Raw genomic sequence first — 20,592 nt, forward strand, 5'->3', positions numbered from 1 at the left:
ATAAGATTTATTGAGATACCCAATCATAAAATTGTCCCCACATTCTGATGGCACCCAATCCAGAGCAACTCCCTGCCTCCGTAGACCCTCCCCAAAATTACCCAACCAAAGCACAAATCCTGTAGTAGGGTCTTTCTAACACTTTCTCCCTGAGATAACTCACCATTCCCTATGGTATGCATTTTCCTTTGCGGCAATGAGTAATAAACCCAACTTGTTCAACTACAGGTATGTTTCCAGTAGTTTTTGGTTAAAGCACATTGACAAATGTTACATACCAGGACAGTGGTTACTGCTAGAGAAAGACAGAGAAGGAAGGGATGAGGGTGGAGGGATAGCTAGCTGTCTCTGTAATATTTATTTGTTTTAATTAACCAAATATAAGTAATACCTTAACAATATGAGCTTAGTGGTTGATACATATTTTCTGTGTGTTTGAAATGTTTCTCAAATAGAAAGGGGAAAAAAAAACCCACACAGACTATGGTGGTGTTTACTAGGGAAAGACTTGGCAGATACCATTCCAGATTTCATAGAACAATAGTTTCCAGAATGCCAGTGGGAAGACCAGTGTGGGGCTGGCTATATGAGAATCATCTGTGGTGCTTCCTAGAAATTACTGGACTCAGGCCTCTGACTCTAATTGAGCATGTCTGGAGTGGGATCTGGGAATCTGCGTTTCTTAAAAGCACCCCTGGTGATGTTAAGAACTACTACAGTAGTACAGATGGATATTCAATATGCATAATTATCTTAAGTCTACATGACTCTGACTTATGAATAATTCATGTTATACAACACATTTGGAAATAAAACCTCAGCGTGTCTTAGGAACTGTCTGTATAAGTACAATCTAATAATGCATTCTACATGTATTTTGCAATAGCTTCACAAACCTGAACTTTGCCACCATGAGGTTTAGGTAAGTAATCATTCGTACATGCACGCATGCATTCATGCAGGCAACAAATATTTCCTGAGTCTCTGCCATGTGTTTAGCAATATGGGTTATAGGACAATCTAAAGAAGTATTATTTTGCTTAAGTCAGTTTCACATAACTGGGTGTGAGCAAATGACATTCACACACCTATAAGCACTCACAGAGCCTATGTAAGTAAGAGAGTGAGAGATAATCTATTGGGATACACAAAACCCATTTAAGAAATCACAAGAACAAGATTTACAAAACAAAACATGAAAGTGAGTAGTAATGCTGGGAGAACTTTGTGCTTAATCAAAGTAATCAAACTATTGCATACACTTTACGGAATTCTTTCCCCTCATTTATCTGGTCTTTAATGATTTAATTTTTAATTGCAAAAGCAATACATAAATACGAGTCAGAAAATAGAATAGAAATTAGATAAAAATATAAAGAAAAAAAGTGAAGGTCCTATTTAACACCTCTCTCAACCTGACTCCTTTCCCCAAAGGACAACATCATGAATTGTCAGGTATGTATCCTGATTTTCTATTAATTGATAAATATCTATTTAAAATTACATACAAATGAATAGTGGTTTACTTTGGGGGAGGATAATTAGGATAAGGCAGAGAAGGCCAGCTGTTCTCTAAAATGTGTTTCTCTGCTTCCTGCATATATAGCTAGACTATGTTTCCCAGCTCCCACGCAATTAGATGTGACATAGGAGCATATATCTGCATTCTGGCCAATGAAATTGAGTAAATGTATGGGCCAGGCTGAAGTGATCCATATCAATAACCTCTCACAGCATTCTTAATACTCTTTCCTCCTTCTATCTGATGATGGTATCTTAAGTGAGCCTGCAAGGCATTTGCAAAGGAGAGTAGAGCTACCTTTTGCCTGCAGCTTTTAATGCCAGGGGGCGAAAGCTAACCTGACTCAAACATCAGCCCTGGATCATTCCACAAGAAAGATATAAACTTCTTGTTCTTTAAGTCACTGAAATTTTGGTGTTTATGTTTTTTAACTACAGCTTTTCCTACCCTAAACTAACAGACTTTTTTCTTTAAGTGGGATACTATATTTTGTTCTGAAAATAGATTTTTGTCATCTAACCACATCTTTGAGATTTTTCCATATTTATAAATATATATCTTATTCCTTTTGGCAGCTGAATAGCATTTTATGATATGGATATAATACATTTAACATTCTTATGGATGGATATTTATAGTTTTTTCCAGTGAGCATCCTGGTATATACATCTTGTGCAAATACATAAATATTTTTCTAAGATATACACCTAGAAGTAGAATTTTATTCTAATATAGGTTCCCATAAATAGATATGCAATTTTTTGTTTTTGTTTCTTGAGACAGGGTCTCACATTGTTGCCCAGGCTGGACAGCAGCCTTGACCTCCTGGGTTCAAGTGATCCTCCTACATCAACCTCCCAAGTAGTTGGGACTACAGGAGCACACCACAATGCCCAGCTAATTTTTTTTAGAGGTGGGGTCTTGCTGTGTTGCCCAGGCTGATCTCAAACTTCTGGCCTCAAGTGATCCTCCCACCTCAGCCTCCCAAAGTATTGGGATTACAGGCACAAGCCACTGTGCTCAGTCTATTCACGATTAAACCATGCTTAATAGTGCCAAGCTGATCTACACAAATTTATATTTTCACCAAAAGTTAACTTTATGAAAGTGGCAATTCAGAACCATGGATAACCTCCTGTAAGTACTAATCCTATCCTGTCTTACACATTCCTATTTATCTCGGTCACCACCGAGTGTCCCAGTCTCACCTATCACTCAATATGACTCAGTCTCTCAATCCCACACTGCCCCATATATCTACCACTTAAGCCCCCACACCTCCCTCTAGCCTTCCAAACCTTTCCAAGGGGGCAAAAATCTCTCGATCTTTAACCAAGAGTTAACAACTCAGGATTCTTAACCTCATATCAGAAAGTCTCCCTCAAATACAAAATCACTATTAGGCAAACATCCAGGTAAAAAAAAAAAAATGTTGGCAAGATTAATTTACATAGGCTAAAATCACTGGGCAAAAGTTTGCAGATAACAGGATATTAGTATAGTCTTAAAATATCTCCCCCAAAACATTCATCAATTATAAAGAGAAAAACAATAACTTAACAGTGGAGATCACCTTACCAAATGATCCAAGTAAATATCACCAGTGATAAGGATACTGACCATCATGTACCCTCTGATGCGATGCACTGAGAAGGACATGGCATCACTTCTGTAATTTTCTTGTTGGAAATTATAACTTCAAGCTATTCATGAGAAAACATCAAACAAACCCAAATTGGGGGAAGTCTACGAAGTAATTATCCATTACCCACTGAATGTGTTAAGGTCATGAAAGAGAATGGAAAAAATGAGGTACTGTCACATATTGGAGGAAATTAAGGAATCATAATGACTGGATGTTTTATGTGATCCTGAATTGGATCCTGAAATAGAAAAGGAGCACTGGAGGGAAACTGATGGAATGTGAATAAGGTCTGTAGTTTATATTAATAGTATTGTACCAATGTTAATTTTCTGATTTTGATCATTGTACTATGATTGTATAAGATATTAATGTTAGCTACATGAAGGTTTTAATGGAAACTATTTTTCTACTATTTTTGTATCTTCTAAGTTGGAAATTATTTCAACATAAAAAGTAAAAAAAAAAAAAAAAAAAGAGTCTGCCTCATTTTCCCACATTGTCTGAAACCTGACCACCTCTTGAGAACAGTACTTCCCACAACCCCCCGAAATGGAACTATTTTACTTCCCATATACATATTCCTTGGTGCCTGAAAATGAAGCAGACATCCTGTTTGCTCCCAATCTACTTCCAGACCATTACTTCCCCCATCATTTGCAAAACATGTTTGCTCCTGTAGTACCCACAACACAGAATACACCATCCTCTTTGCCATTGTCATCCTTCAACCTTCTGGTCAACCATCTCTCATTTGTTTAAGATTTCAGCCTTTGGTGCACCCAGGAGGTGTGGGCATCATGTAATTGGCAGTTGGTCAAGGCTGGTGCCAGCCTCCTGAAGGAACCATGTCCTGCAGCTTTGAGTGCTACCCGTCATGTCAGGCACACACTGCTGCCCAAGAGGAGCTGCTCTTTGAATTCTCTGTGAATGTTGGGAGGAGGAACACCAGAGCTGCTGGCTGAAAATTGTCCAAACAAGAGGAATACCCCCCTGCATGGACTTCCTGGTTCTCTTCCTGCTCTACTGGCTTTGGTGCTAGTTGGTTATGTTATGACCTGTTTTTGCTAGAAAACTCATGATTTGAAATGCCTGGTCAGGGCAGGAGCACAGATATTTTCCTGTATAATTCCAGAATGTCTTCAGAAAGCCATGTAAAGATTGCTTCATTACCTCTTCCATACATGAAACCATACCTTCATTATCCTTCACCTGGTCTTGCAAGGGATGGTAAATACTGAATATACCTGGGAAATACTTGGCTACCGTCAAAAGCTAGTTCTCCTGTATTATCTTCTTCTGCTCTATCTGCTTCTGATTGTAAACCCGTTTATTTCCACCCTGACTTGTGTAACTGATTCTGGCATTATAAGAAAAGCAAATGAATTATTTCTTCAAGTTTATGAATTCAGTGATGTTTCTAAAGAGGTGAGGTGCTCTACTTATGATTTACGAACACCAACTCGATCAAAGCACTGACTGCAGTGTGTGCACCGTTTTGACCATCATTAGGTTTGGGTGAACAACTGCATCTGGGCTTGGAACACCAGTTATTAATACTTTCTCATCTACCTCTTGATGTTGACGGCTTCGGCTGCTGCCATGGCCATTGTGAGCACTGCATTTCTGGTCGATTTGGTGGTATTGTTGGATTTGTACTAGACTTACACTGATGACCTTGGACACTTCCAGTTTATGGACTTGATATTTCTTATTTAGTACCTGTTCCTGACCTTTCTAACAATTGTCTTCATGCTGGGGTTGTGGTTGGGGGGGACGTTGTAATGGTCCTGAGCTTCCTCCTGGGTAGCTACCTGTGCTTTGCTCTGTACCTGGTTGCCACCAACCAGACTACTAATGAGTGGTACAGAGGTGACTGGGCCCCATGCCAGCATTGCCCCCTCATGGCCTGGCCCCCATCAGGAAAGCCCCAAATCTACCAGAACATTCACTCCCATGGGCTCTGGAGCAAACTTTGAGAGATCTTTCTACCTGCCATTCCATATAATGAGAGAAAGAAGAAACAAGAATGGAAGAAGTGTCACTGCCTTTTAAATATAGTATGCATTTATTATTTAATAAAAAACCTTCAGCCTTCCTCCCTATCTTGACTACTATCAACATGGATATCCTATGTGCTGCCCCCCACCACAGGCTGTGTTTCTTGATTTCTTGGTCTCCAGTAGCTCTTCTTCACTCTACCTCAGCCACACTGCCAGGGCCATACCCTGGACATTGTTGTCATGAATAAATGTCCTCTCTCCAAACTATCTGACAAATTCCATTCCTGAATACAGCTTTCTGTCATTCCATGTCCTTCTTTCAAGTACTATCAATATAACAACATTCCAGTCTCTCTGGGATTTCCAAACCACTGATTCCCCACCTCTTTCTAACCATCAGCTCCCATCTATTTTAATTCTTGTGCAGCTTAGAGCCCATAGTCCATTTTTTAAATCTTTCCCTTACAAATGCCTTTCTTCCTCTTCTCCCTGCTTCCATCATATATGTCTGGAAAAATCTCAAACTTAGATCAAGTCAACCATCTGCTTTCTCTGAGTCTGCACCAGAACAAGTAAATCAAACTTGGGAAAAATAATACATCTGGTGTTTTGGGATGGAAGGTATGAAGAAGGAGGGAGTGGTAAAGTAGACTGGCTTCAAACAAAGTCCATTAACTCTAGCTTCATCCTACCGAATTCTTCTACTCCATTTCACTAATAAATTCTTTTTTTTTATTTTTTATTTTTTTGAGACAGAGTTTGCTCTTGTTGCCCAGGCTGGAGTGTAACGGCGTGATCTCGGCTCACTGCAAACTCCATCTCCCAGGTTCAAGTGATTCTCTTGCCTTAGCCTCCTGAGTAGCTGGGATTACAGGCACCCGCCATCATATCTGGCTTATTTTTTGTATTTTTAGTAGAGACAGGGTTTCACCATGTTGCCCAGGTTGGTCTCAGACTCCTGACCTCGGTGATCCACCTGCCTCAGCCTCCCAAAGTGCTGGGATTAGAGGTGTGAGCCACAATGCCCGGCCCACTCATGAATTCTTCTCCTGTACTTTTTGTTTGTTCTCAGTTCTCAGCTGACAATCTCCTCATACTTCATTGAGAATAGAGAAATAAGTCTTTCATCTTCTCAACACGAAATCTTTTAAGTCTTCCTATATCTGTACCTATCTTCCTTTAACAAAAATGTAAAGACTGCTTCCTCAATTATAAAAGGAGAAGTACTCTCCTTTTAATCACTGACTAATCATTAAGCATTGGTTATGTATACTCAGGAACTTATTCATATATTCTTTCTCAAGTTTATTTCTTCTGTCATCCCCTTGTGTCTAGTCTTCCCCTTCTCTCCTGGATCATTTCTATCAGCATACAAACATGATCAATTTAAGAAAACTTTTGATTCCGCAGCCTCATCCATTACTGCCTCATTTCATTGTTCTCATTTTCAAATTATTCAAGAGTTACTGATAAATGCCAAATCTATTCCCATATCTCCATTTACTCATAAGTCCAATTCAATCAAGCTCCAGCCCCATCATCATACCCAAATCATCTATGTCAAGATCACAGCCACTGTCACTGGTCCTTCTCTCATTTGAACTTTCAACACTAGTAAGGAATTGACTAATTTCTCCTTTCGGAAATATGTCTGTCCTGTTTTCCATACCACACTCTTAATTTGCCCGACTTCTCGGATGTCCTTTCGTATCTACCCGAACTCTACATGATAGAGCTCCTCTGTATTTGGTCCTGGGCCCTCTTCTCAAACCTGCAATTTCATCTTAAGTGACTTTATCCACTTTTATGGCTTTATATTTACATGCTAATAATTCCTAAATTTATATATCCCACATATCTGCTCAGTGAGACCAAATTCGTGTGTACAACTGCCCATTTGATATCTCCAAACCATCTCAAACTTAAACTCTTGATATTTTTCTAAATATGTAAACTTAACTTAAACTCTTGATATTTTTCTTCCCAAACCTTGGTTTTCACCTAGTAGCCCCCATCTCAGTACATGGCATCACTACACCTCCAGTACTTCAAGTCAGAAACTTGGGAGTCATCCTTGATTCTTCCTCCTTCTTCATCCCCAATATCAATATGTCCTATTGAACTTACATACAATATGTAGTTATAGTCATACGTCAGAGATATTGTGAGTTTGGTTCCAGACCACTGCAAAAAAGCAAATGAAATATTGCAATAAAGTGAGTCACATAAATTTTTTTTGTTTTCCATTCATATAAAAGTTGGGTTTACACTAGATTGTAGTCTCTTAGGTGTGCAATAGCATTATGTCTTGAAAAATGTACACTTTAATTTAAAAATACTTTGTTGCTAAAAAAAATGCTAACATCTGAGCCTTTGGTGAGTTGTAATCTTTTTGCTGGTGGAGGCTCTTGTTGATAACCTGCTGACTAATCAGGGTGGTAGTTGCTAAAGGCCAGAGTTGCTGTGGCAATTTCTTAAAATACGACAGTGAAGTTTGCCACATCAATTGACTCTTTCTTTCATGAAAGATTTCTGTGTAGCATGCAATGCCGTTTGACAGCATTTTACCCATAGTAGAACTTCATTCAGAATGGAAGTCAATCTCTTAAACCCCGCCACCACTTTATCAGCTAGGTTTATACAATATTCTAAATTTCAACTCATTTAATCAATGTTCACAGCATCTTCAACAGGAGTAGTTCCCATCTCAAGAAATCCCTTTCTTTGCTCATCCATAAAAAACAACTCCTCATCCGTTGAAGTTTGATCACAAGATTGCAACAATTCAGTCACATCTTCAGGCTCCACTTCTAATTCTAGTTCTCTTGCTATTTCCACATCTGCAAGACTTCCTCCACTGAAATCTTGAGTCCATCAATGTCATCCATGAGGGCTGGGATCAACCTCTTCCATATTCCTGTTAATGTTGATATTTTGACCTCCTCCCATGAATCACAAGTGTTCTTGATGGCATCTAGAATGGTAAATCCCTTCTAGAAGGTTTTTAATTTAGTTTGCCCAGATCAATCAGAAGAATCACCATCTATAGCCTTTAAAAATCTATTTCTTAAATAATAAGATGTGAACATCAGATTTATTCCTTGATCCATAGGCTGCAGAATGGAGACTGCATTAGCAAGCATGAAAACATTAATTTCCTTGTATATCTTCCAGGCATCTCAAACTTAGCATGTTTGACCTTGAACTTTTGATATTTTTCTTCCCAAACCTTGGTTCTTGGTTTTGATATTTGGTTTAGAAATACTGCCAAATATCCTAATAGGTATTAGAACCAAGGTTTGGGAAGAAAAATATCAAAAGTTTAAGTTTAAATATGCTAACTTTGAGATGCCTGGAAAATATACAAGGAGATTAGTGTTGTTTTCATGGGTGATTAGGTGCATTGTCAATGAGCAGCAATATTTTGAAAGGAATCTTTTCTTCTAAGCAGGTCTTATTACTGGGCTTAAAATATTCAGTAAACCATGATGTAAACAGAGGTGCTGTCATCTAGGCTTTGTTGTTCCATTCATAGAGCATACACACAATTTAGCATACTTTTTTAAGGGCCCTAGGATTTTCAGAATGGCAAATGAACATTGGCTTCAACTTAAAGTCACCATCTGCATTAGCCCCTAACAAAAGTTAGCCTGTCCTTTGAAGTAGGTATTGACTTCTCCTGTCTAGCTATGAAAGTCCTAGATGGCATTTTCTTCCAATAGAAGGCCGTTTCATCTACATTAAAAATCTGTTGTTAGGCTGGGTGCAGTGGCTCACCCCTGTAATCTCAGCACTTTGGGAGGCTGAGGTGGGTGGATCACCTGAGGTCAGGAGTTCAAGACAAGCCTGGCCAACATGGTGAAACACCGTCTCTACTAAAAATACAAGAAATTGGCCAGGCATGGTGGTGGGTGCCTGTAATCCCAGCTACTCAGGAGGCTGAGGCAGGAGAATCACTTGAATCTGGGAGGAGGAGGTTGCAGTGAGCTGAGATTGCGCCACTGCACTCCAGCCTGGGAGACAGAGCAAGACTCTGTCTCAAAAAAAAAAAAAAAAAAATCTGTTGTTTAGTATACACACCTTCATCAATGATCTTAACTAGATCTTCTGGATATCTTGCAGTTTCTACATCAGCACTTTCTACTTCACATTGCATGTTTATATTATGGAGCTGGCTTCTTCCCTTAAACCTCATGAACCAACCTCTGCTAGTTTCTAACTTTTCTTCTACAGCTTCCTCATCTCTCTCAGCTTTCATAGAATTAAAGAGTGTCAGGGCCTTGCTCTAGCTTAGGCTTTGGCTTAAGGGAATGTTTTGGCTGGTCTGATCTTCTATCCAGACCACTTGAACTTTCTCCATATTAGCAATACAGGTATTTTGCCTTCTTATCATTCACATGTTCACTGGAGTAGCATTTTTAATTTCCTTTGAGAACTTTTCTTTTGCTTCACAACTTGGCTAACTAATGCAAGAGGTCTAGCTTTTGTCCTATCTTGGTTTTCAACATGCCTCCGCACAGAGCTTAGTCATTTTTAGCTTTTGATTTAAAATGAGAGACATGTGATATTTCCTTTTACTTGAATGCTTACGGGCCATTGTAGGGTTATTAATTGGCCTAATTTCAGTATTGTTGTGTCTCAGGTAATAGGAAAATCCAAAGAAGAGAGAGAGATAGACAGGGGAACAGCCAGTCAGGGGAGCAGTTAGAACACACGCAACATTTATTGATTAAATTCACTGTCATTTGTAGGCAGGGTTTGTGGGTCCCCAAAACAATTACAATAGTAACAACAAAGATCACTGATCATGGATCACCAAATCAGATGTAATTATAATGAAAAGGTCTGAAATATTGTACAGATTACCAAAATGTGACACTGTGACACAAAGTGGGAAAATGGCACCAATAGGCTTGCTCAACACAGGGTTGCCACAAACTGATAATTTATAAAATTTTTAAAAATGAAATATCTGTGAGGTGCAATAAAGCAAAGTGCAATAAAACAAGGCATGCCTGTACTTTTCTCTGCACTGACATCACTTAAGCTGAGCCACCACCAACTCTTATCTGGACTACTGCAGTAACATCTTTAGTAGTTTCTCCATTTCTTCTCTTGCCTTCTCAAATCTATTCACAACACAGCAACTAGAGTAGTCATTTCTTTTTGAAAAACAAAAATCTTCTATAGGTTATCCCTGTGGCTTGAAAAACATGCAGACTCTGTGCCATGGCCTGTGTGGTCCACTTGACCTGCCTAGCTCCTGCCTGTCTTTTCAACTTCGTCATTTCTTTTTTTCACTTCAGTCCAAACATACCAGCTTCCTTTCAGGTTGCTGAGTACCCTATATGCCATTGCCTCAGCCTAGAACTTTCTTTCTGGTTCTCAGTATGGCTGGTTCCTTCTCATCATTTATCTTCAGTTCAAATGTCATTTTCTTGGAAAGTCGGGTCCTACCTATCATGCTAAGGAGATGTTGCCTTCCTAGTCCCATTATGCTCTCTTACCCTACCTCTAACACTATGTTCCTTCATAGGAATTGTTCGAATCCTACACAGTTATCCTACACAGTTCTTTGTCAGCTTGTCTATTTTCCACATTTGCTCATGGAGCCATATTTGCTTTATTCATAATACATGCCTAGAACCTAGTATAGTGCTTGACACACACTTATCGGTGCTTATCAGTTTAGAGGATTTTTCTGTTTGGGGTTTTTAAGAGACAGGGTCTCCCCTGTGTCACCCAGCCTGGAGTGCAGTGGTGTGATCATAACTCACTGCAGCCTCTAACTCCTGGCTCAAGTGATCCACCTGCCTCAGCCTCCCAAGTAGCCAGGACTACAGGCACGTGCTACCACACCTGAATCATGCTCATTGTTGAATAAATGAAAGCTCCTTTCCTAATGTGAAGTATTATCAATCCATTGATATTTTTGCCACTGAAATAATAAAATCTATATTTGTGTTTCTCTAATCATTAGTGAAACTGAATATTTTGATTCCTATTTCCTCTTTTAACTGCTTGTTCAAGTAATTTGCCAATTTTTGAGTTGTTATGTTCTTATTATCCTATAAACATTCTTTGTGAAATTAAGCCTTTATCCATTATGTTTGAGGCAAATATTTTTTCCTAGATTATTATTTACTTAAAACATTCTTCATTATATCTTCTATCATAGATTTTAAAATTTTTATGTACTTAAAGCTATGGTCTCTCTTTATGGCTTCTGAGATTTGTATATTGCTTAAAAAGGAGTTTCTACCCCCAAAGTATAAAATCATCCTTCACTACATTTTTATTGTGTTGATTCAATACAAATTGTCAAATTGTCTATTCTTTTGACATTAGTTTGAAAGAAATACTTTCATTCATAGTTAAAGTCCTAAATACTGAATTTTTATATAAACATGGGTCTACTTTAGATTCTCTATAGCATTCAATAATTCAATTCATAGATTGATTACAATGCCAATAACAGTTTGTTATTCCAACCAGCTTTAAAGTTTTTAGTCTTTTATCTCAAAGTAATTTCAGTTTTGGTTTTAATTTTTCCCCAATAGTCATTTTTAAAGATAGTTTAAATTTTTTAATTAAAAAATTAGCTGGGCCTAGTGGTGCACGCGTGTAGTCCCCCTACGTGGGAGGCTGAGGTGGGATGATTGCTCAAGCCCAGGAGGTCAAGGCTACAGCAAACCATGGTCATGCCACTGTACTCTAGCCTGGGTGACAGAGCAAGACACTGGAAAAAAAAAAAAAAAAACAGAAAAATTTTTTAGGTAAACAGACTTTATAATTTCATATTGCTTAATTTCTAATTTTACTCCATTTTTCTCAAGGACTGTGGCTTTCTAGGATTTGGGGTTTTTTTTTTTTTGGAGGTTACCAAGAGTCTTTGAGGCCTTGAACATGGCCAATTTTGTAGTAGATTTTAGTCATTCTTCTTAAAGTCAGTATTTATAAAGAATATGTGTTTTCATATATTGGGTACATTTTATGTCTATACAATTATGCTTAGCATTGTTATTCAAATCCTCCTTTCTTTACAGAGTTTTTTGGTTCACTTGGTCTGTTAATTTCTATGGAGAATTAGTTAAATAAAAGGAAAATTTGGCAAATCCATAGTCTATATTAGAGACAAATAGTTTTTGTCGTATGTATTTCAAATCTATTTTGATAAAGATTTGTGACTCGCATTTTCCTTTGGATTATATATTTCATCTGCATAAATATCTTTTATCGTGTTGAATGTTTTTCACCTTGAATTCAATTTGTCTCATACTAATATTGCTTCTTTTGTTAACATTTACGTGTATAACTTTGTTTTCAACTCTTGATTTATAGATATTCTTTGTAATCAAATATAGCTAGATTTGTATTTTTTTTTAGGCAATCCAAGAGCTTTTATTCTAATAAGATAATTTAGCCTGTATACCTTTTTTGTGAATGCTGACTTATTGGACTTAATATTTTGCTCGTTACTTTTTATTGAAAAATTCCCCCTTCTTTTCTGCCTTTTATTGTAAAGGCAGAAATTGATGATCAAATTTTTATTTGTTGTATTATACTTATATGTTTTTGTGTTATTTATCCTAATTTGTACATATAATTAGCATATAATTAAACATATAATAAGCACATTTATTTTTCTATGAATCTCTGGAATTGATATCAATATCCAACATTCACTCATACAACAAAGGAAAAAAACTTATTGTAGTTCATATCCCTGTCTCTTCCTTGTGCCTCTTCTAGTGCTAAAATCCTCCATGATTTTAATTAGATCCTGTTGATTCTTATTTAAACAGAAAAACAAGCACATATTTGACCAAAAATGTCACTGTCTTCTTTGTTCACAATTGTTCTGGTATCTATGTCTTCCTCTTTCTTGGATTTACTATTTGTTTGACTAGCATTCATTTTCATGTAATTTTTAAAATACGGCTCTTAGAGCTCACATAGAAGTGATGAAGTTGGCTATGCAGATGGCTTGTCTCCAGGATGGGGACCACATATTCCCCCAGGTATAGCATGTTTACCAGAAGCACTTTCTGGGCCCCAGGGCCTTCCTAGTGAATCTTATGCATCAAGAAGAGGTTCTCAGGCTCTATTGTTGGGGGTAAAGGCTGGAGTTGGCTGCTCACTTTCCTTCACTTCTTCCTCTGCTGTCCTTGTTGGAGTTACACTGTATTCAGTGTCTCTTTCCAAACACTATCCTGGATCTCTTATGTGGATTGTATCAGTTAATCTTCTTCTGAGTTAGCAGTTATTGTTACCCCCTACCCCAGGCTATATGTGAGGAAACGAGGCCCCAAGAGGTTAAATAATGTTCTATTAATGAGGAAAAATGTTATAATTTAAACTCAGGCAGTCTAACCCCCAGATCCCCTGCCCTCCCAAAAGGAGAACATGGATGGTACTAGGTTCCAGTGATAAGAAAACCAAGTGAAACTATTTTGTAAAAAAGGAACTAGTCAACTTTTATTTTTTACCAATTATTAATTGCATACAGAGAAAGACAAAAACTGGCTTGGCCAACCTACAGAATGGGAGAAAATTGTTGCAATCTATCCACCTGACAAAGGGCTAATAACCAGAATCTACAAAGAATTTAAACAAATTTACCAGAAAAAAACAACCTCATCAAAAAGTGGGCAAAGCATATAAACAGACACTTCTCAAAAGAAGACATTTATGCAGCCAACAAACATATGAAAAAAAGCTCACTATCACTGGTCATTAGAGAAATGCAAATCAAAATCACAATGAGATACCATCTCATGCCAGTTAGAATGGCGATCATTAAAAAGTCAGGAAAAAGTTGCTGGAGAGGATGTGGAGAAATAGGAATACTTTTACACTGTTGGTGGGAGTGTAAATTGGTTCAACCATTGTGGAAGACAGTGTGGCAATTCCTCAAGGATCTAGAAACAGCAATATCATTTGACCCAGCAGTCCCATTACCGGGTATATACCCAAAGGATTATAAATCATTCTACTATAAAGGCACATGCACACGTATATTTATTGCAGCATTGTTCACAATAGCAAAGACTTGGAACCAACCCAAATGCCCATCAATGTTGGGCTGGATAAAGAAAATGTGGCACATATACACCATGGAATACTATGCAGACATAAAAAAGGATGAGTTCATGTCCTTTGCAGAGACATGGATGAAGCTGGAAACCATGGTTCTCAGAAAACTAACACAGGAACAGAAAACCAAACACCGCATGTTCTCATTCATAAGTGGGAGTTGAACAATGAGAACACATGGACACAGGGAGGGGAACATCACACACCAGGGCCTGTAATGGGGTGGGGGGCTAGGGGAGGGATAGCATTAGGAGAAATACCTAACATAGATGACGAATTGATGGGTGCAGCAAACCACCGTGGCACGTGTATACCTATGTAACAAACCTGCGCATTCTTCACACGTATCCCAGAAATTAAAGTATGATAAAAAATAAAAATAAAAAACTGGCCTGGCACTCACAGCTAGGACTTGGTGTTCTCCTGTTGAAAGTAACCAATGTTACATAATGTCAATATCAGAAGAGGTCACTGTGACTATAATAGCTCATAACAAAAACAAGATCACTCTATAACATGTCTGAACACAGAAAAATACATGGACCTTGTACAAACTATAATAGTGACCAAAGATCCCAAAATTATGGCTAATATGAGTGACTTCTGCTTCTTTATCAATTACAGCATGAGTCTCACTCTGGTCTTCCTTCCTTCTAGATAGAATTGATTAAGACACCTCATCATAGACCTACCCCTGCTTCCTGATAAGATCCAATTCAGAGCAAAGCTCTGCTTCCTTAAGTCTTCCCCTAAATCACCTACGTATTAGTCTGTTCTCACACTGCTAATAAAGACATGCCCGAGACTGGGTAACTTACAAAGAAAAAGAGGTTTAATTGACTCACAGTTCCATATGGCGGGGGAGGCCTCACAATCATGGCGAAAAGTGAAGGAGGAGCAAAGACACATCTTACACGGCGGCAGGCAAGAAACAGTGGGTGCAGGGGAACCACCCTTTATAAAACTACCAGATCTCATGAGATGTATTCAGTATCACAAGAACAGCAATGGAAAAGACCCACCCCCACGATTCAATTACCTCCGGCCAGGTCCCTCCCACAACACATGGGAATTATGGGAGCTACAATTCAAGACGAGATTTGGATGGGGACACAGCCAAACCACATCAACCTGACACAGACCCAAATGCTATAAGTCCTTTCTGACATCTAAGATGGCCCATGGTTCCCCATGGTGTGGCTAAGGAGTCTGGAATTCATTTTATAGGCAGTAGGAATAGGAGATAATCAAATCTGTTTGACCAGTAGAGTGACATGACTAAAGCTATGTTTTAGAAAACTAAACTTGACAAAACATGTAAGACAATGAAGAGACTGGTTGCAAAGATAGTAACAAACTCATTGCAGTAGTCCAGGGGGTGACAAGAAATCACAAAAGACACAGGCCATGATTCAAGTGGCATGTGATAATACTGACGTCAGGGCAGTGGCAGTGGGAATGAAAATGAGGTAACATACACCAGGATATCTGCAGGGAGAATTGATAGTGGGTAGAGATTGTGATATGGTTTTAACCATCAACATAATTTTACATTCAATAGGTAGGAATTCCTCTGACCAGATTTTTCATAAGCTGTTCAGTCTTATTCTGAACAAAATAGATATGAGATTTTTGTATCTATAAGTTCACTTTATTAGCATAAGATAGAAAGTTATGAATAGGATGACTTTCTATTCACCTTACCTGGATTATAAAATTCAAGGCTGGATTTAAGCCTACCATATGGATAAGGGATTAACTGAGCCCTTAAGTGTCTTTCAGAAGCTCCCATGAAGGGCATTAGAAGTTTTGTGAGCATATTGGAAGGCAAACTTGGTGCCTATGTGTGCATATTCAGCTGACTTGCCTGGATTCTCAGCTCTAAGAGACTAAAATAGATGAAGATGTGCCCCATAGGAACTAATCACACTATTATTCAAATGCAAGTAAAAAAGATGCATGGTTTCAATAGCAAAAATGAAGAAAACTTTCCAATATTACAATCGACAGGCTGAGCTCAAGGTGGTGCAAGGCAATTTAGAAATAGGAAGACCCTATTTTGGAATGCGCTTGGTTCCAAGAGCTTTTCCAACTGAGGTTTTTAGAACTGAGCCCCTTCTCCCCTAGAAACAATGCTGGAAATCGTACGTAGGAATAGAGTGCAGCCAGGAGAGGTCACAAAAGCCCACCTACCCTACAGTAAGTTTAATTAAGGTACTAATCCATGTTGGGCCTGGGAAGAGGAGGTCATTCATATATGCTGATCCTAGAGAAAGCAGACACATTTCCTCTCTTTACTTTTGCCTATTCTAGCAAAATCCAGATATTGGTAGGAAGAAATAGAAGTCAACTGCCCAAGTCTTTCTCTCTAAGCTGTCTGTCCCACCCTCTCCAATAGTCCTCTCCACAGGTAGCCTGTGTTTCTACAGTGCTCACCACCCCTATGTACTTTGAAGGTCAGGAATATCTGAGCACCGTCTCCTGTCAGAACAGCAGCGGTATTAGAATCTCATAGGAGCACAAACCCTATTGTGAACTGCACATGTGAAGGATCTGGGTTACATGCTCCTTATGAGAATCCAACTAATGCCTGATGATCTGAGGTGGAACGGTTTCATCCCAAAACCATCCCCCTTGCCCCATTCATGGAAAAATTGCCTTCCACAAAGCCAGTTCCCTGTGCCAAAAAGGTTGGGGACCACTGCTTTATATACACTATAAACACAGATAAGTAAAACACTACTCACAGATGTAAGGGACAATAGTTACTCTTGCCTCACTACAGGCACACGGGCATAGACTCTTTCCACTTCCCCCTCCTCCCTCCTCCCCTGAAACACAATGTTGTATTAGTGGCCAGTCCCCACTAAAAAACAACATTTCATATGAATTTCAACAAAAAGATATTCACAAAATGTGTTATTTTACTACCTGTACTTTTAACACATATCAGGCACTTCAGAACATCTAGAAGAAAGCCCAGACATTTCAAAAAAAAAAGTACTTAGTATTGCCAACCATGTATACAGTAGTGAGGAATAAAATACACACACAAAGCGATGGTTAAAATATGAAAATGTCCCCTAAATATGATCAGTCTAGCATGGAGCCTTCTTCTCCTCCTTCTCAGGTCTTCCACCCCAAGTCCTCTTATCCACTGAACAAATGTGGACATGTCATCCCTGATGTCACTTCCAGAGGTGGTCTCACAAATCCATTTCAAAAAGTCATCCCAGAAGACATTTTATATGATTTTTTTAAGAGGTGAGCATTTGCAAGATGTGTGATTTTATGACTCTTTTATCATAATTTGGCAAAACCTACTTACATCTAGAAGGGCTAGATGTAGCAAGTGTTCTTTTAAAACTTTGGAGAGGTCAGTTGAGAGCAGTTTTTCCTATGACGTACACAGATCTTCTACACAGGGCCAGTACATTTTTCCAAAGACCAGTGGGCCTTTCCGTTGCCCAAATGTGGCTTATCTCCTACTGTTTCTCTTCTGATATGAAGGTATGGTAGATGGGAGATCAACCCCGCCTCGTGGCTTCTAGCAGTTTCATCCATCAGGGCTCTGCTCACCTTCTGGACCGTTAAGGCCTTGGTCCATTGTAATCAATAACGAGGCAGGCCTCACCCAACTGGGACAGAGTGGTCACCCCAGGCCCCGGTCCTGCTGGGTTTCAGGCCAACAGAGGTGGCGGAGTCGGGTCCGTCTGCAGACCCACCTTCCAGGCCTCACCCCACAGCGCTCTCCACGGTGTTCCCGCAGCTGCCAGGCTTCCCACCCTGCACACCGGCGCCACCCAAAGCAGCTGCATCCTGAAGGCTTCATCTAGGCCAGGCAGGGTTAGGCCGGGAGGCCCAGCAGCCAGCTGAGTCTGGGCTCAGAGAGGCGGCTGCCTGATGGTCAAAGAGGTGGAGTGGAGAGAGGGGTCCTCCTCTGCATCGAGGCCTGGGCCCTGCCGGTGCACAGCCATGGCAAGGGCTCCAGGTGCCTGCAGAGCAGAGGCTTGCTTGTCCTTGGACCCCAGCTTTCCTGGGAGGGCCATAGGGGAAGTGGCCATGCTTCACTTCTCACCAAGCTCTCTGCAGGAACTCCAGAGTGGCTTGTTTTTTGTTGTTGTTGTTTGTTTGTTTTTTGTGTTTTTGTTTTTTTCGGTGAGACAAGGTCTCGTTCTGTTGCTCAGGCTAGAGTGCAGTGGCGGCATGACCATAGCTCACTGTAACCTCAAATTCCTGGGCTCAAGAGATCCTCCCACCTCAGCTTTCCAAGGAGCTGGGACTACAGGCATGCATCACCACTCCCAGCAAATTTTTGTATTTTTTGTAGAGATGAGGTCTCCCTATGTTGCCCAAGCTGGTCTTGAACTGCTGACCTCAGGTAATCCACCTACCTTGGCCTCCCAAAGTGCTGAGATTACAGGCGTGAGCCACAGCACCCAGCCTCATAGCAGCTTTTTATTACTTTATTTGATTAAAAGAACAAAGCACTTTGTATTTTAAAACCATATGAATATATAATCTGTTACATTTAATGTGTAAACAAGAGATAAAATCCCAAGCCCCCCAACAGACTTAATGGATTCCCTTGTAGCCATGTGGATTCCAAAAAGAAAAACTAAATTCCAAATTCTAAATGCCCCCTCCCTTTTGGAGTTTAGGCACAACTAACCAGCACATTAAAATAGACGTCATAGACTGCCCTAACAGACTCTTTGTGGCAATAAGATAACAAATTCCAACCTGACTCCGGTACAGCATCACACAACAGATAGCAGACCCTGAAGGAAGTAAAAATTTTTTACCCCAAAATATATTTCTTTGGCATATTTTGAAATGGCCCTGTAAAGCTGTCTTTTGTGGGGAAAATTTGCATATGTAGAGACACTCTTACCCCTTCCAGGTCTTCCCCAGATCAAGGAGAGATAAGTGAGAATCTGTTATCTTTAAGGGTTGAAAAGAGAGGCTTTGGCCCAGGCACATGGCTCACGCCTGTAATCCCAGCACTTTGGGAGGCTGAGGCAGGTGGATCACATGAGGTCAGGAGTTCAAGACCAGCCTGGCCAACATGGTGAAACCCCTTCTCTACTATAAATACAAAACATTAGCTGGGCATGGTGTTGCATGCCTATAGCCCCAGCTACTGGGGAGGCTGAGGCGGGAGAAATCGCCTGAACCCAGGAGGCAGCAGTTGCAGTGAGCTGAGATTGAGCCACTGCACTCCAGCCTGGGCAACAGAACAAAACTCCGTGTCAAAAAAAAAAAAGAAAAGAAAAGAAAAGAGAGACTTTTCTTTTTTGGTCATCAAGTGGCTGTTAGACATGAATTTTAAATTGTTAATGTTTAAAATGTAGCCAATTCTTATATCTCGAGAAAATTCTTAAAAGAACACTTTTTCCTAATACCCGCACACAAAATGAATCTGTCCTGCTTCACTCACATTCCTACCCTAGCTGAAATTCAAACCTCTCTTAACACTCATCCAAAAAAACACGATTGGAAAGATGACTACATCCTGCCCCCACCACCAACAAATTACCAATTAAAATTTTAAATCCTGAGATTTATTTTACCCAATGTTTTAAAGAACCTAAATCATAAAATCCTATCATTGTTTTTTAAAAAAGGCTTATCAACCGTTACTTCACGTCTTCCATCTAATAGAAAAGTCCACCCAAAGGTATCACACATGAATTTTTATAAGTGGTAAATAATTACAGAGACTAAAAATAACCTTGAAAGTTAGACCAAGGCTAACTGCCGATTTCTACCCTCTGTTTTCAGGCTCAAGAATCCTAAAACTAATTCTAAATTATGAAATTGGAGTCTGTCCCCAGCCAGAGTAGCAGACGTAATGCACCATTAATCTGTTCTGCTCTCAGCTGCTCATTGAAACAGTCACAGTCATTCGATTTTTAGGGAAAAGACAGTACTGCAAAAGTACATTCCAGAGGTCTTTTCATAAAAACCATCCTGTGTGCTCCATCTGCATGTGCAATCTGCTTGTGTATTTTCAGCCAGCTTGCACAGGCAGATTAATGCGTACAATTAGAAAGCAACCTCACAGGCATTCGATAAACTGCCTTCATTATTACACTCAGGAGAGTCCCTTTGGATGTCAATAAAAGCCTAGTTTTCTGCCTGTTAGCTAAATAATTGACAACACTAAAAATAATCAGAAGCAAATGAACGAAGTCAAGAACAAGGTGTTAAGAAAGAGCACATTAAGATTCTCATGATGGTGCCCCAGGTTGCTATCATGAGCTTTTTCTCCAGCAACTTGGATTTATAGTCCGCTCAAGTCCATGGTTGCCCTCTCTACAGAAAAA

At 39.4% G+C, this 20,592-nt stretch overlaps 1 protein-coding gene and 1 pseudogene across 3 annotated transcripts in view; one reads left to right on the forward strand and one right to left on the reverse strand.

Annotated features, from left to right (window-relative positions):
- The window catches only part of EPSTI1 (epithelial stromal interaction 1), a 103,750-nt gene that overhangs the window by 42,958 nt on the left and 40,200 nt on the right, over positions 1–20,592 (reverse strand). The gene's annotated exons all lie outside the window — the stretch shown is intronic.
- On the forward strand, positions 666–9,872 carry LOC129393612 (palmitoyltransferase ZDHHC4-like; annotated as a pseudogene).

Source organism: Pan paniscus, chromosome 14 (genome assembly GCF_029289425.2).
Source record: "Pan paniscus chromosome 14, NHGRI_mPanPan1-v2.0_pri, whole genome shotgun sequence".
NCBI lineage: Eukaryota > Metazoa > Chordata > Mammalia > Primates > Hominidae > Pan > Pan paniscus.